The sequence below is a fragment of the Aethalodelphis obliquidens genome, unplaced genomic scaffold (genome assembly GCF_003676395.1).
Source record: "Aethalodelphis obliquidens isolate GAN/ISIS:26980383/991018 unplaced genomic scaffold, ASM367639v1 scaffold122, whole genome shotgun sequence".
NCBI classification, from domain to species: domain Eukaryota; kingdom Metazoa; phylum Chordata; class Mammalia; order Artiodactyla; family Delphinidae; genus Aethalodelphis; species Aethalodelphis obliquidens.
In genome coordinates this window covers 933,858-945,909 of record NW_020838066.1, presented here as the reverse complement: position 1 = coordinate 945,909, position 12,052 = coordinate 933,858, and the positions used below count along the sequence as shown (strand labels likewise).

Genomic DNA, 12,052 nt, shown 5'->3' with positions numbered 1-12,052 from the left:
GGCTTCTTCACCGCACACGCAACCTGCATAAGCCACAGCCAGTGGTGGGGAAGCCAGAGTCAGGTGCCACTGCTGCCACATGCAGGCCACAAGGGAAGGACTATGGAAGCAGGGCCACGGGGGCAGGGTCATGGGGGCAGGACCACAGGAGCAGGGTCATGGGGGCAGGGCCACGGGGGCAGGCATGCAATGACAGCCATGACAGCCCAGCTAAGCCCACCAGGGCCTGACAGTACTGGCCAGCCACAGACCCCTCTGCTATAAGTCTGGCACCTGTGCCAAACCCTGGTCCCCCGGCTCTTCTGCGCTCCTCCCCAGGACCTGTGGCCAGGGGTTTGTCCCAAGTCACATCTGAAGGGCAAGATCCCACTGTGACCTCTGGCCTGGCCAGCCCCACTCACAGAGGCCCAGCCTGGCTCCAGGTGGAAAGCTGGCTACGCTGCCTCCGCTCTGTCTTGCCAGATCAAGGACACAAAGGGCCTGCCTCAAAAATGCATCTATAAAGCTCTCCAGGAAGCAGCCAGCAGGGCCAGAACGTTCCAGAGTCACCATCTTGCTCCCCTCCAGGAACAGAGCAGGGCTTTGTCTTTTATTATCACCGTCATCAAATATTTACAGAGGCTGACAGACATCTCAGGCAGGGCAGCCGTGAGCCAAACACCACACTTCCCAGGACAGGCGGAGGTGCAGGCGAGTAGGCAGGGCAGCCAGAGGGGTGAGGTTTCCTGCAGGGCAGCCACTGCTCTCTCCGACTGGAGCAAACATGCCCACCCTGGGTCTGGGTCCTTGTTGTCTGGACACAGAACCCAGAGCAGGCTGCCTCTATGCTGTCCCCACTGCAAGAAGTACACAGGAACAGGCTGAAGGGCTCTCCACACTCAGGACTCAAGAGCAAGGGAGTGAGCGGGCACCCATTCCAGCCCAGGCAAGCAGGGGCCTAGAGCTGCCAAGGACAGGCAGAGAGCAGCCCCGGACCCCCACGCCCACCTTAGCCTCCTCCCTCCAATCCGTTACAGTCCAGACTGGAAACTACCCAAGTCTGTCCATGGATCGACAGGCAGACCGTGAACACCTACACGGTAGAAAAGGGACCGACTGCCGATCGGTGCAGCCAGGGCTGAGTCCCAAAGGGCATACTGACATGTGTGGGCAGCAGACACAGAAGGCTGAACACACACTGTGTGATCTCCGTGCAGGCAATTCTAGGGCAGGCAGGCGATCTACAGGACGGTAGGCGGGCAACAGGACCCGGGGCCGGGGTTACAGGGAATGTCTGCCTCTGCCAGCTAGGGCTCACGACGCACTGACCTGCTCTGTAGGCTCCAGCAGTTTGACCGCCACGATAATAAAGCAACGCCCCTCTACTGTTTAGCATTTTATTTGCCTTTACTTTCAAAGAATACCATCTATCCCTCTCTTCTTAAAAACCCTTTCACTGTTTATTTTCATCTGCTTTTGCTTCATTTTATTTCTAACTGATAGCTTTTAAGGTGTTTTGCCATTTTCCCTAAACTCATCCTGTCCTCTTCCTCTGAAGTATGCCTAGCTGAGTTTATTCACGTCCAGTGTCCGTTTTAACCTTCTTTTCACAAACAGCAAACGCAGTCCTCTGTGCGTACCTCCTCTCAGGCTGAGCCGGGTCTGCGGCCACAGCAACCAGACCCCAGCACGGACAGACCACCTGAGGGCTCCAGAACCCACACCAGTCCTGTATGTATCCCGGGGTGCTATCCAGGGGATGTTAACCTCCAACTTGCAAAAGCAGCTAAGCAAGATGGGAGGGGGCAGGCAAGCCCTTCTGAGGCTGGGGCCCAGACCCCAGGAGACAGTATAGGTGGGGAAGGTGGATCCACTGGCAGCTAAAGGCCAAGAATCCCACTCGCAGTCAGGGCCATCAATGCCTGGGAACACCCTTGCCTCTACCACCCCCAGGAACCAGCCCCCCCGTGTGACTCCAAATCACTCACAGCACCACACCTGTGCTAACACAGAAGCCTCAGTGTTCTCCGTCACCCCCTGGTAAAACCAGAACCCCCAGCCGCCCAGCCTGGCCACCCAAGACACCAAGAGCCAGCCACCCTCCCCACACAACACAGCCCCTACCCCTCTCCACGAAATGGCTCCTCCCCAACTGATAACCTTCTCTCCACGTGGTGGCTCCAAGTTCAGGACCACTCCGCACACACACAAGGCCCACAGCCCAGGCCCCAGGCCCTCAACCCAGAGTCCTCACCCAGAACGCTCAGAGGCCGCTATCATGGGGCAGAACCACCCCAATCAAATGTCCCTAGGGAAATGTCTGGAAGCTTGTCAAAGCACAGACAGCCACCACTGAGGGCAGCTTTTGTCCCCCTAGGAGCCCAACAGTCCAGGTGACCAGGCCAAGACCTACATCACGCAGGGTGGGGGCAGCCATCCCAAGCAAAAGCTAGAGCAGATCATTCGCATATGTCACAGGTCTAGTGCATAGCCAGGGAGAGGCGGGGGTGCTGCTTGGGTCCCCAGGGCCCGAGAATGTGCAGACATCGAGACTGTTCCATAGGGTCCCCTAGAACCAGCCCACTCTGCCTGTGGCTGTGGCCATCCAGACCCAGACCTTTGGGAACATGCTTCCAACTGAGAACACAGGATGGCCCCAAAGACCTAAGAGGATGCAGGGGGTCTTTCAACAGTGGCAGGGGACCCTCGCAATGCTGATAACCAACAACCCTGCAGTCCCCTTAAGTCAATTACTGCTATTGCACAAAAACACTTGAGGATGGAGTATTTCCAAAATCCAAGCACACGTGGGCCCCCACCACACCCAGGAAGGCACCTGGTGACTGCACCCCTGCCCTGCTCCCCATCCAGTCTCCTCCACCCTTCAAGCTTTCAATGTTCTTCCAAAAAAGCCAAATTTACTCTCCTTCTTGAAACTCTTAATTAGAGAGAAGAAATGCCACAGAACCTGTCAAGGTAGGTGTCAGTGGATTGCTGCCGGCCAATGCAGCAAAAGGACTTCCTGGCTTGAAGACACAGCCCAACAGCCAGCTCCTTCTGGAGGACCACAGCAGCACGCAGGCTGAGAAGCTGCATCCCACAGGGTGCAGGGGGAAGCACCCTGACGTGTCTGGCCCCAGTCTGGAGATGACAGGAACATGCAAAAACCCGGGCCCAGCTGTGGGCAGGGCTGGGTGTGAGCCCACCCTGAACTCACCCCCAGGGGAAAGCGGAGGCTCGTGGATCCAGTCATCCCAGTGGTGGGCTCTCACCACAGCTCAGGGAGGTGGGAGATGCAGGCCACGTGGTGATTCACCATCACTGCACACGTTAGCACAAATGCTACAATTATGACTTTGCAAAATACCCAGAACATAAAAAAGAGACAAGAAGGGCATGTACCAAAGTGAAAACAGCTACGTCAGAGGAAAGAGATTTGAGGCAGTTTTTTCTTTTTCAGGTTTCAGCATCTGTCATGTCCGTCACCCTAACCGTAACTTAGGTAGCTTGAAACGTCCCCCCCAAAACCCCACAGTGGCCTCCCCATCCATCATCCGCCACCCCCTCCATCCTCACAACCCCCACTCATTGGAGGGGGTCCAGGGCTAGCACGTTGGGGGGAGGGATTGTTCTAGATTAAAACTGACACGACAACCAAATGCAATGCATGACTCTTGACTGGATCCTGGCTCCAAACAGGAAAACCATCAGGAAGGCGCAGTCCACGTCAGACGTGTGGCTGACAGCACCCAAGTTAGATCTGAGTGTGACACTGAGCTATGGTTTTGTAGGAAAACGTCCTCACTCCTATATGAGATGTGTGCTGAAGTTTTCAGGGCCAGAATAAAACATATGCAGAGGTACAGAGATAAAGCAAATGTGGCAAAATGTTTACAGCTGGTAACTCCAATTTTCCCATCCATGTTTTTCAAAATAAAAAGTTTGTGGAAAAGCGTAAACTGGATTGCTGGCAGAGAGGAGAAAGCTCAGAGAAAGAGGAAAGAGGAGAGGGTAGGGCCAGTGGGTAGACAGCTAGGAGGCCATGTCACAGGGTCCCAGCCACAGACTCCTGGAGGTGAGAGGTGGAAGGAGCAGGGCATGGCAGCCCCTGGAGGCACCTAGAAGCAGTAGGGTATGTGGGTTGTTCTGTTCGGAAGACAGGCCCGGGTGGAAGAGGGCCTCATCAAACATGGGCACCAATCAGATCTTGGAGGGATGAGGTAATGAGCACCAATAAGATCTTGGGGGGATAAAGTAACCAAGACAGACACGGGCAGGCACCCCTCGCACTCGCCCACTGCCTGCCACCCCTGTCTACCAACAAAACCCACTGTGCCCAGCCCCAGGGAATAGATCATAACCCATCTATGCCATCAAGCCTTTCCCAGATGCTCTTGCAGCTAAGGGAGACCACACAATCTCATTGTAACCAGAAAAACCAAAGAGGCTTACTGGTAAACGTTTTCCTTTATGGATTAAAATATGGACACCTTACCTAACCTCCACCTAACCACCTGCTTGCTTCCTGTCTTCAAATATGGTTGTGATGCCTGGAACTATGGCAGCCTTTCTGCCACCATGAGGCGACAAGACTGGGGACAAATCCAACAAGGCTGAGGAAAGCAGAAGAGAAAGAGGGACAGCACCTTTCTCCCTGCCAACATTGCTGAGTCACTAGGGCCCTGGACAGGCATCCCCAGATTTCAGATTCTGGGGATGATCAAAAGTCTGCACTGCTTAGCCACACTTGGTTTGCAGCTAAGAATTTTCCCAGCTTATCCACTCCTGAGAAAGCACACAGACAGCCAGGAAAGCAGGAGGCCTGGGGGAAAAAGTGGACATCAGGAGGACAGGTCCTTCCAGGCAGCTTCTGGCCTGAGACAGGTAGGGAGTCTTCTCAAGGGCAAGGCCAGCTTTCCATGTCTAGATCCAAGTGCTGACAACAGCACCACCAATAAGTGAGATAGGAACCCCCATGTCTGCAATGTCTGCAACGCAGCCAAGACATGCCATGGGAACATTGGAACTCTATGTTCCAATGTTGGAACTGTTGGAACTCTACCAACAGTCAGCCAACACTCCTCGGAGCCCATCCTGGTCCCATGAGATCTTCGCAAAACTAAAGAAAAGGGGGAAGGGGTGCAAGGCCTCCCACACCCTGTCAAGAGCTTCACAACACAGCGAGTATTTTAAAGGCTCTGAGAAGTCCCACAACAGCGATTCATGCTTGACCCAGCACTCTTCAAGCCTATTTAGTAACACCCCTTTCCAAAGCAACCCTCTGAACACACATGCAAAATGACAATGCAGGGGAGAAGCAGGAAGCGTGCCACCAGCTGCTGTCTCTCTGTGTGAGCTTGGATGTAAGCCACCTTCCCTGAGTCTCCTTCTCATCTATGAAAACAGAGTCCCAAAACTTCTCTAAGTGGTTCTGAGGACCTGATAAACTCACACATGGGTCCAGACATCCAAGAAAGCCCTCACCATACCACAGCTTCTTTCCTGCCCTCCTGCCCATGGCCAGCTGACAGCCTCCTGCCAAGGAGGCCCCCGAAGCCAATCCAGGACAGCCCTGTGCAAACCACCAGGACTTGGGGGCACCAAGCCTCGCCCAGCACCACTCTCTACTCCACTGGCTCCTCTGCCCATGTGCCTGGGCAGGGCTCATGCCATGCTATCTTTAATTTCTGGAGCCACCATAGAGAGACCCCACTCCTGAACACCTGAGAAATACGCCCAGCTCAAGGGCTGACCAGCCTGGGTCCTCAGGGAGGTGGCGCATGAGGGGGACCACTGTCCAGTCCTCCTGACTTGTGCCATGAAGACCGCTTGGCACAGAAGCCCCTGGAAGCAGATGCTCAGGGAGCCCACAATCCAGGGCCACCTCTCTATGGCCAAGGATGCTCTGCCCAGACTGCAGCCTCCCCCCAGAGCACGGCTGGGCAGGGCTTTCTGGAAAACCCCTCCAAGAGGACCGGAACACAAAGCACAAAGACAGGAATGGACCCCAAACCAGATCCTCTCCTTGCAAACCAATAAATTGCATTAAGAGACACTCTAGAAACAAATAAAAAGATAAATTTTAAAAGCAGTGATGGGACTTCCCTGGTGACGCAGTGGTTAACAATCTACCTGCCAGTGCAGGGGACACGGGTTCGATCCCTGGTCCGGGAAGATCCCACGTGCCGCAGAGCAACTAAGCCCGTGCGCCACAACTACTGAGCCTGCTCTCTAGAGCCCATGAGCCACAACTACTGAGCCCATGTGACACAACTACTGAAGCCCACGTGCCTAGAGCCCGTGCTCTGCAACAAGAGAAGCCACCGCAATGAGAAGCCCACGCACCGCAACAAAGAGTAGCCCCTGCTCACCGCAACTAGAGAAAGCCTGCACGCAGCAAGGAAGACCCAACACAGCCAAACATACATACATACGTAAATAACTTTATATTTAAAATATATAACTAAATAAAAATAAAAGCTGTGACACTTAGTAACTATAGCTGTATTTATAAAATACATGGGGAAACAAGAACTTGAAGGTAATGTGCAAAAATAGTAAGTAGTTATATTCACTTGAATTATGAGTAGTTTTTTCATTTCTGCATACTTCTTTAATGTAGCTGTTATGCTGCTTTGTTTTGCTTTTTAATTAATGAACTACTTTTTTAAAAGAAGTTCTCGGCTTACAGAAAGATTGAGCAGAAAGTACAGAGTTCCCTTGTACTCCCTCACACCTGCACACAGTTTTCCCTATTATTAATATCTTGCATTGGTGTGGTACTTTGTTATAACTGGCATACCAATATTGATATTATTATTAACTAAAGTCATTGTTTATATTATGGTTCTCTCTTGGTGTTGCACATTCTATGGGTTTGGACAAATTTATAATGACATGTATCCATCATTATAGTATCACACAGAATAGTTTCACTGCCCTAAAAATCCTCTGTGCTCTACCTATTCATCAGTCCCTCCCCACTAACCCCTGGCAACTACTGATCTTTTAACTGTCTCCACAGTTTTGCCTTTTCCAGAATGTCATATAGTTGGAATCATACAGTATGCAGTCTTTTCAGATTGGCGTCTTTCACTTACTAATGTGCATTTAAGGTTCTTCCGTATCTTCACATTGTTTGAAAGTTCATTTCTTTTTAGCGCTGAATAATATTCCACTGCCTGGATGTACTACAGTTTATCTGTTCAACTACTGAAGGATATCTTGGTTACTTCCAAGTTTTGGCAATTATGAATAAAGCTGCTATAAACATCTGTGTGCGGGTTTTTGTGCGGACATAAATTTTCAACTTATTTGGGTAAATACCAAGGAGCACGATTGCTGAATGATATGGTGAGAGTGTGAAGTTTTGTAAGATGTCGTCATACTGTCTTCCAAAGCGGCTGTACCATTTTGCATTCCCACAAGCGATGAATGAGAGCTCCTGTTGCTCCACACACTTGTCAGCATTTGGTGATGCCAGTACTCTGAATTTTGGCCATTCTAATAGGTGTGAAGAGATATCTCATTGTTTCAATTTGCATTTCCCCAATGAAACATGATGTGGAGTGTCTGTTCATATGCTTATTTGCCATCTGTGTATCTTCTTTGATGAGATGTTTGTTAAGGTCTTTAGCCCACTTCCCCCCACCCCCACCCCCGAGCTTTCCTCTGTTCAAGAAGCCAAGGTCAGAGGCAAGGAGGGGACCATGGTTCTGTGTTCCCCTTCCGTGACCCACAAAAAAGGTCTTGGCCTATTTTTTTTTTTATAATGACGAATTTTTTCTCTGAACTTTATTGATTTATTTTATTTTTGCTGTGTTGGGTCTTCGTTTCTGTGCGAGGGCTTTCTCTAGTTGTGGCAAGCGGGGGCCACTCTTCATCGCGGTGCGCGGGCCTCTCACTATCGCGGCCTCTCTTGTTGTGGAGCACAGGCTCCAGAGCGCAGGCTCAGTAGTTGTGGCTCACGGGCCTAGTTGCTCCGCGGCATGTGGGATCCTCCCAGACCAGGGCTCGAACCCGTGTCCCCTGCACTAGCAGGCAGACTCTCAACCACTGCGCCAAAAATAGGGAAGCCCCTATTTTTTAATCTGGTTGTCTGGTTTCTTATTGTTAAGTTTTAAGAGTTCTTGGTATATTCTGGGTAACAGCCCTTTATCAGATAGGTGTTTGACAAAGATTTCCTCCCAGTCTGCATCTTGTCTTCTCATTTGCTTATAGGCCTTTGCAGAACAGAAGTTTTTCATTTTAATGAAGCTGAACTTAGAAAGTTTTTCTTTCATCGATCATATCTGTGGTGTTGTATCTAAAAAGTAACTGTCAAACCCAAGGTCACCTACATTTTCTCCTATGTTATCTTCCAGGAAATTTACAGTTTTGCATTTTACATTTAGGTCTATGATCCATTTTGAGTTAACTTTTGTGAAAGGCATAAGGTCTGTGTCCATATTCATTTTTTTGCATGTGGATGTACAGTTGTTCCAGTACCATCTGTTGAAATGACCATCTTTCTCCATTGTGTTGCCTTTGCCCCTCCGTCAAAGGTCAGGTCATATATTTATGTGTATCTGTTTCCGGGCTCTCTGTTCTGTTTCATTGATCTATTTCTCTATACCACACTGCCTTGATCATTTTTCTTTTATTCTTTTCCAAAACTTCTGACATAAATTGGAGGTAATGATCAAGTATTCCAGGAAATCTTAGAATTCAAGTCTCTCAGGAACAGAACTGGATATGAAAAATACTTGAAGCGGAAAAACCTACAGCTGACTCAGGTTGCCAATCTCAGATAGGCTGGGCTTCTGCATCCTCACCAGGGGGCCTCTCTACCCAAAACACAGCTCCTGGATTGTCTGTGGCCAGAAGCAGATCCTAATATGCTTCTTAGAGATTCCACCTGCTTCACTCACACCCTTTCCTTATCTGCAGCTCACCAGCCAGGTGCTCAGGTAGAGCTGCAGGGGCACAGGCCCTCAGTCTGCCTGCACCTGGAGGCCCCTGGGCCACCCCAGGGGCCCACCTCCAGCCTCAGGCAGGCCTCCCTGCTCCTCCAGGTTCAGCTTGCTCTCCACTTCAATCTCAGCTTCTTAAACTGTTCATCTGCAGGGTGAGAAGAGGCTTAACTCTGAGTGCCCACTCTCAGCAGTGCTGCACACTCGGTGCTGAATGTACCTCTCCACAGTCCCCATTGCACAAACAGGTAAACCGGCGTTCAGAAAGGCAGGTGCCCTCTCTATGGCCTCCCCACTGGGAAGCTGTGGGGCTGGGGTCCAAATGCAGCAGGACGCGCTCCCACAGTGTTTGTATGCACTGCACGGTGTGCCCTGCCTGGCTGCGAGGCTCCTAAGCGCCCCTTCCCACCACCTCAGGCAGAGGCTGGCACCGTTCAGCCACGGCAGACCACAAAGGAGACCCGAGCCTGTGGCCTGAACCCCTGCAGGACGGAGTCAAGCTCTTCCCCATCTAAGTGGTGACCTACGGCTCCATGTTCTCACCTTCGGCATCATCCAGCTCCAGCCTGAAGCCAGCCCAAGCTACTGGCCCCAAGAGATGCCTACAGCCAGGCAGAGGGCTGCTAGGGTCAGCCATTCTGGAAGGTGAGTGGCAGACACCCAACAAGTCCAGCCAGCCCAGGACCGCAGGACAGTCTCTCCACAGACTGACTCCCTTGCTTCCTGCAGGCTTCTCGCAAACACCCCTCCTCTGTGAGAACCTGGCTCTCCCACCATGACTCTCCTGCTGACTGTGGTACACCAGGGCTGGAACCAGGACACATGCTCAAAAAATGCCTGCTGAGGGCTTCCTTGGTGGCGCAGTGGTTGAGAGTCTGCCTGCCGATGCAGGGGACACGGGTTCGTGCCCCGGTCCGGGAAGATCCCACATGCCGCGGAGCGGCTAGGCCCGTAGCCATGGCTGCTGAGCCTGCATGTCCGGAGCCTGTGCTCCGCAACGGGAGAGGCCACAACAGTGAGAGGCCCGCGTACCGCAAAAAAAAAAAAATGCCTGCTGAGCCAATAAACCACACCAGCCTGCGCTGCTGAGCCTGGGCACGAGACCCAGCATTGGGAACCCTAGGGAACGTCCAGTCTCTACGCTCCTCTTATCAATTCTTTCCCTTGCCACCATAATGTTCCAGCTAACAGTCCACCAGCAAAGCTTCACCCACCTCAGAGTTACCCAGTCACCACCTGGAAATGGCACAAGAGGTGGGGAGATGCGCACCAGCCCTCCACCCAAGTTAGACAGTCTGGGGATCGCCCCCCTCTGGGGTCCAAGTCACTGGGCAATTCAGGCCTGAAACGCTCAGCCTGGTACCCTCACACGCCAGGGCCCTGAGGATACCTTGAGAGGCACACACTCGGCCACAGGAGCACCTGCTTCCAACAGGGAATAAGCTGCAATGCCCAATGTGCCCACAGTGGTGACCCACAGCTCGGACTGCTTGTTCATCATTGCTGACCACACTCCCCTCCCCAACAAAGCGTGGGGATAGGGGAGGGGCCTCTGGGTTCTGGATGCCCACACTTCTGCACTGATGGGCCCCTCCCCAGTGCATTTCACAGGCCTCTCAGGAAGTTGGCACCAGCCTTTCTCACCAACCAAACTAGAACTGTGGTCAAGATGACACATGAGAGGCTTCCCTGGTGGCGCAGTGGTTGAGAGTCCGCCTGCCGATGCAGGGGACACGGGTTTGTGCCCCGGTCCGGGAAGATCCCACATGCTGCGGAGCAGCTGGGCCCATGAGCCATGGCCGCCGAGCCTGCGCGTCTGGAGCCTGTGCTCCGCAACGGGAGAGGCCACAACGGTGAGAGGCCCGCATACCGCCAAAAAAAAAAAAAGATGACCCATGAAACATCATTTGGGAAAGCAAGCTCAGTGTTGACACCCAACTGCTTTCAAATTACACCTCTTCCAACAAAATTGTGCCCTTAGAAGATTTTTTAAAAATAAAAATATAAAAGCAGGGTGACTGCCAGCCAAATTGAGTTGAGCCCTTTCTAAGCATCTTGCTCCAGCAAGTGAGCACCATCTCCTCTGCACACCCCCTCATCTCCCCATGTCAGCCAGATCAGGCTGCTTGTGGCTCCTCTGAAAGCAACACCTGACCCTCCCACATGAGGCCACAGGGGAGACCTCTCAACCCTGGGCCTGCGGCTGCCCAGCACCACAGGGCACATGCCTGGTCTATGAAAGGCGATGATGCACCTATGTGGTCAGGTGTGTGAGCTCAGCACCCAGTACAGGTGGGGCACCCACAGCCAGGGGAGAGGTGCCAGACCACACCAATAGCAGGCAGACCTGGCCACCCTCTGAGGACAGCAAGGGGACCCGGCATGCTCAGCACGGCTGCACACGACAGGCGCCTACAGGCATTATCCACTGCCAGGGTGCAGGAAGGTGACACAGAGGTCTAGCTGTGGTGGGTGAGTTGGGAAAAAACGAGTCCTCCGTGGCCACACGAAGGAGACATCAGCAGATCCTGTGGTCCCCACATCCACAGCCTCTCCCTGGCCTGGAGTCCAGGCCATCACCACCCCACGGGAGCCCAGGGACCTCTGGGCAGTGCAGAGCAGCAACAGGACAGCTTCATGATGACACCTGAGGGGTCCAGACACCTGTCCCTGGCTGATGGGGGCTCAGGCCCCATGGTACCTCTTCAGGACTCTCATGGCCCTCAAAGTCCCTGCAAGTACTCCAGGCAGAGGGTCAATGACTGACACCTCCATGAGGCTAAATGACTCCCACACTGGGCACAGGCCAGGACACAAGCGAGGGAAACATGAGTTGCGGGTGGAGTCCCCCAAGAGGCCGTGCCCAACCCTGTAATTGCAGCTCAAAGCAGCCTTCTGTGAGCAGGAGGCAGCACAGAGGACCCTTGGAGACAGGGGCCTGCTGATGGGAGGGGGCAGCACTGACCAAGGGGGCTGAAAACCAAGGCTCTCTCCAAGTTCTCGAGGAAGACACTTAAGCAGGTGGTCCAGGAAAGGCCAACAGGCCGCCTCCAATGAGGCTTCTGGACACTGGCTGGGATCTGGGTTGGCTGCATTTTCTCTGCTCGGAGGCCCCACCCCTG

At 52.8% G+C, this 12,052-nt stretch overlaps 1 protein-coding gene across 10 annotated transcripts in view; it reads right to left on the bottom strand.

Moving 5' to 3' along the window:
- The window catches only part of WNK2 (WNK lysine deficient protein kinase 2), a 155,740-nt gene that overhangs the window by 139,172 nt on the left and 4,516 nt on the right, over positions 1 to 12,052 (bottom strand). The window contains exon 1 of one of the 10 annotated variants that reach the window (XM_027098361.1): positions 2,948 to 3,085. The exons of the other annotated variants lie outside the window; for them this stretch is intronic. The gene's annotated coding sequence lies outside the window, so the exon portion shown is untranslated. Of the gene's footprint in view, positions 1 to 2,947; positions 3,086 to 12,052 lie in introns of those variants that run through there. 10 annotated transcript variants of the gene reach the window in all.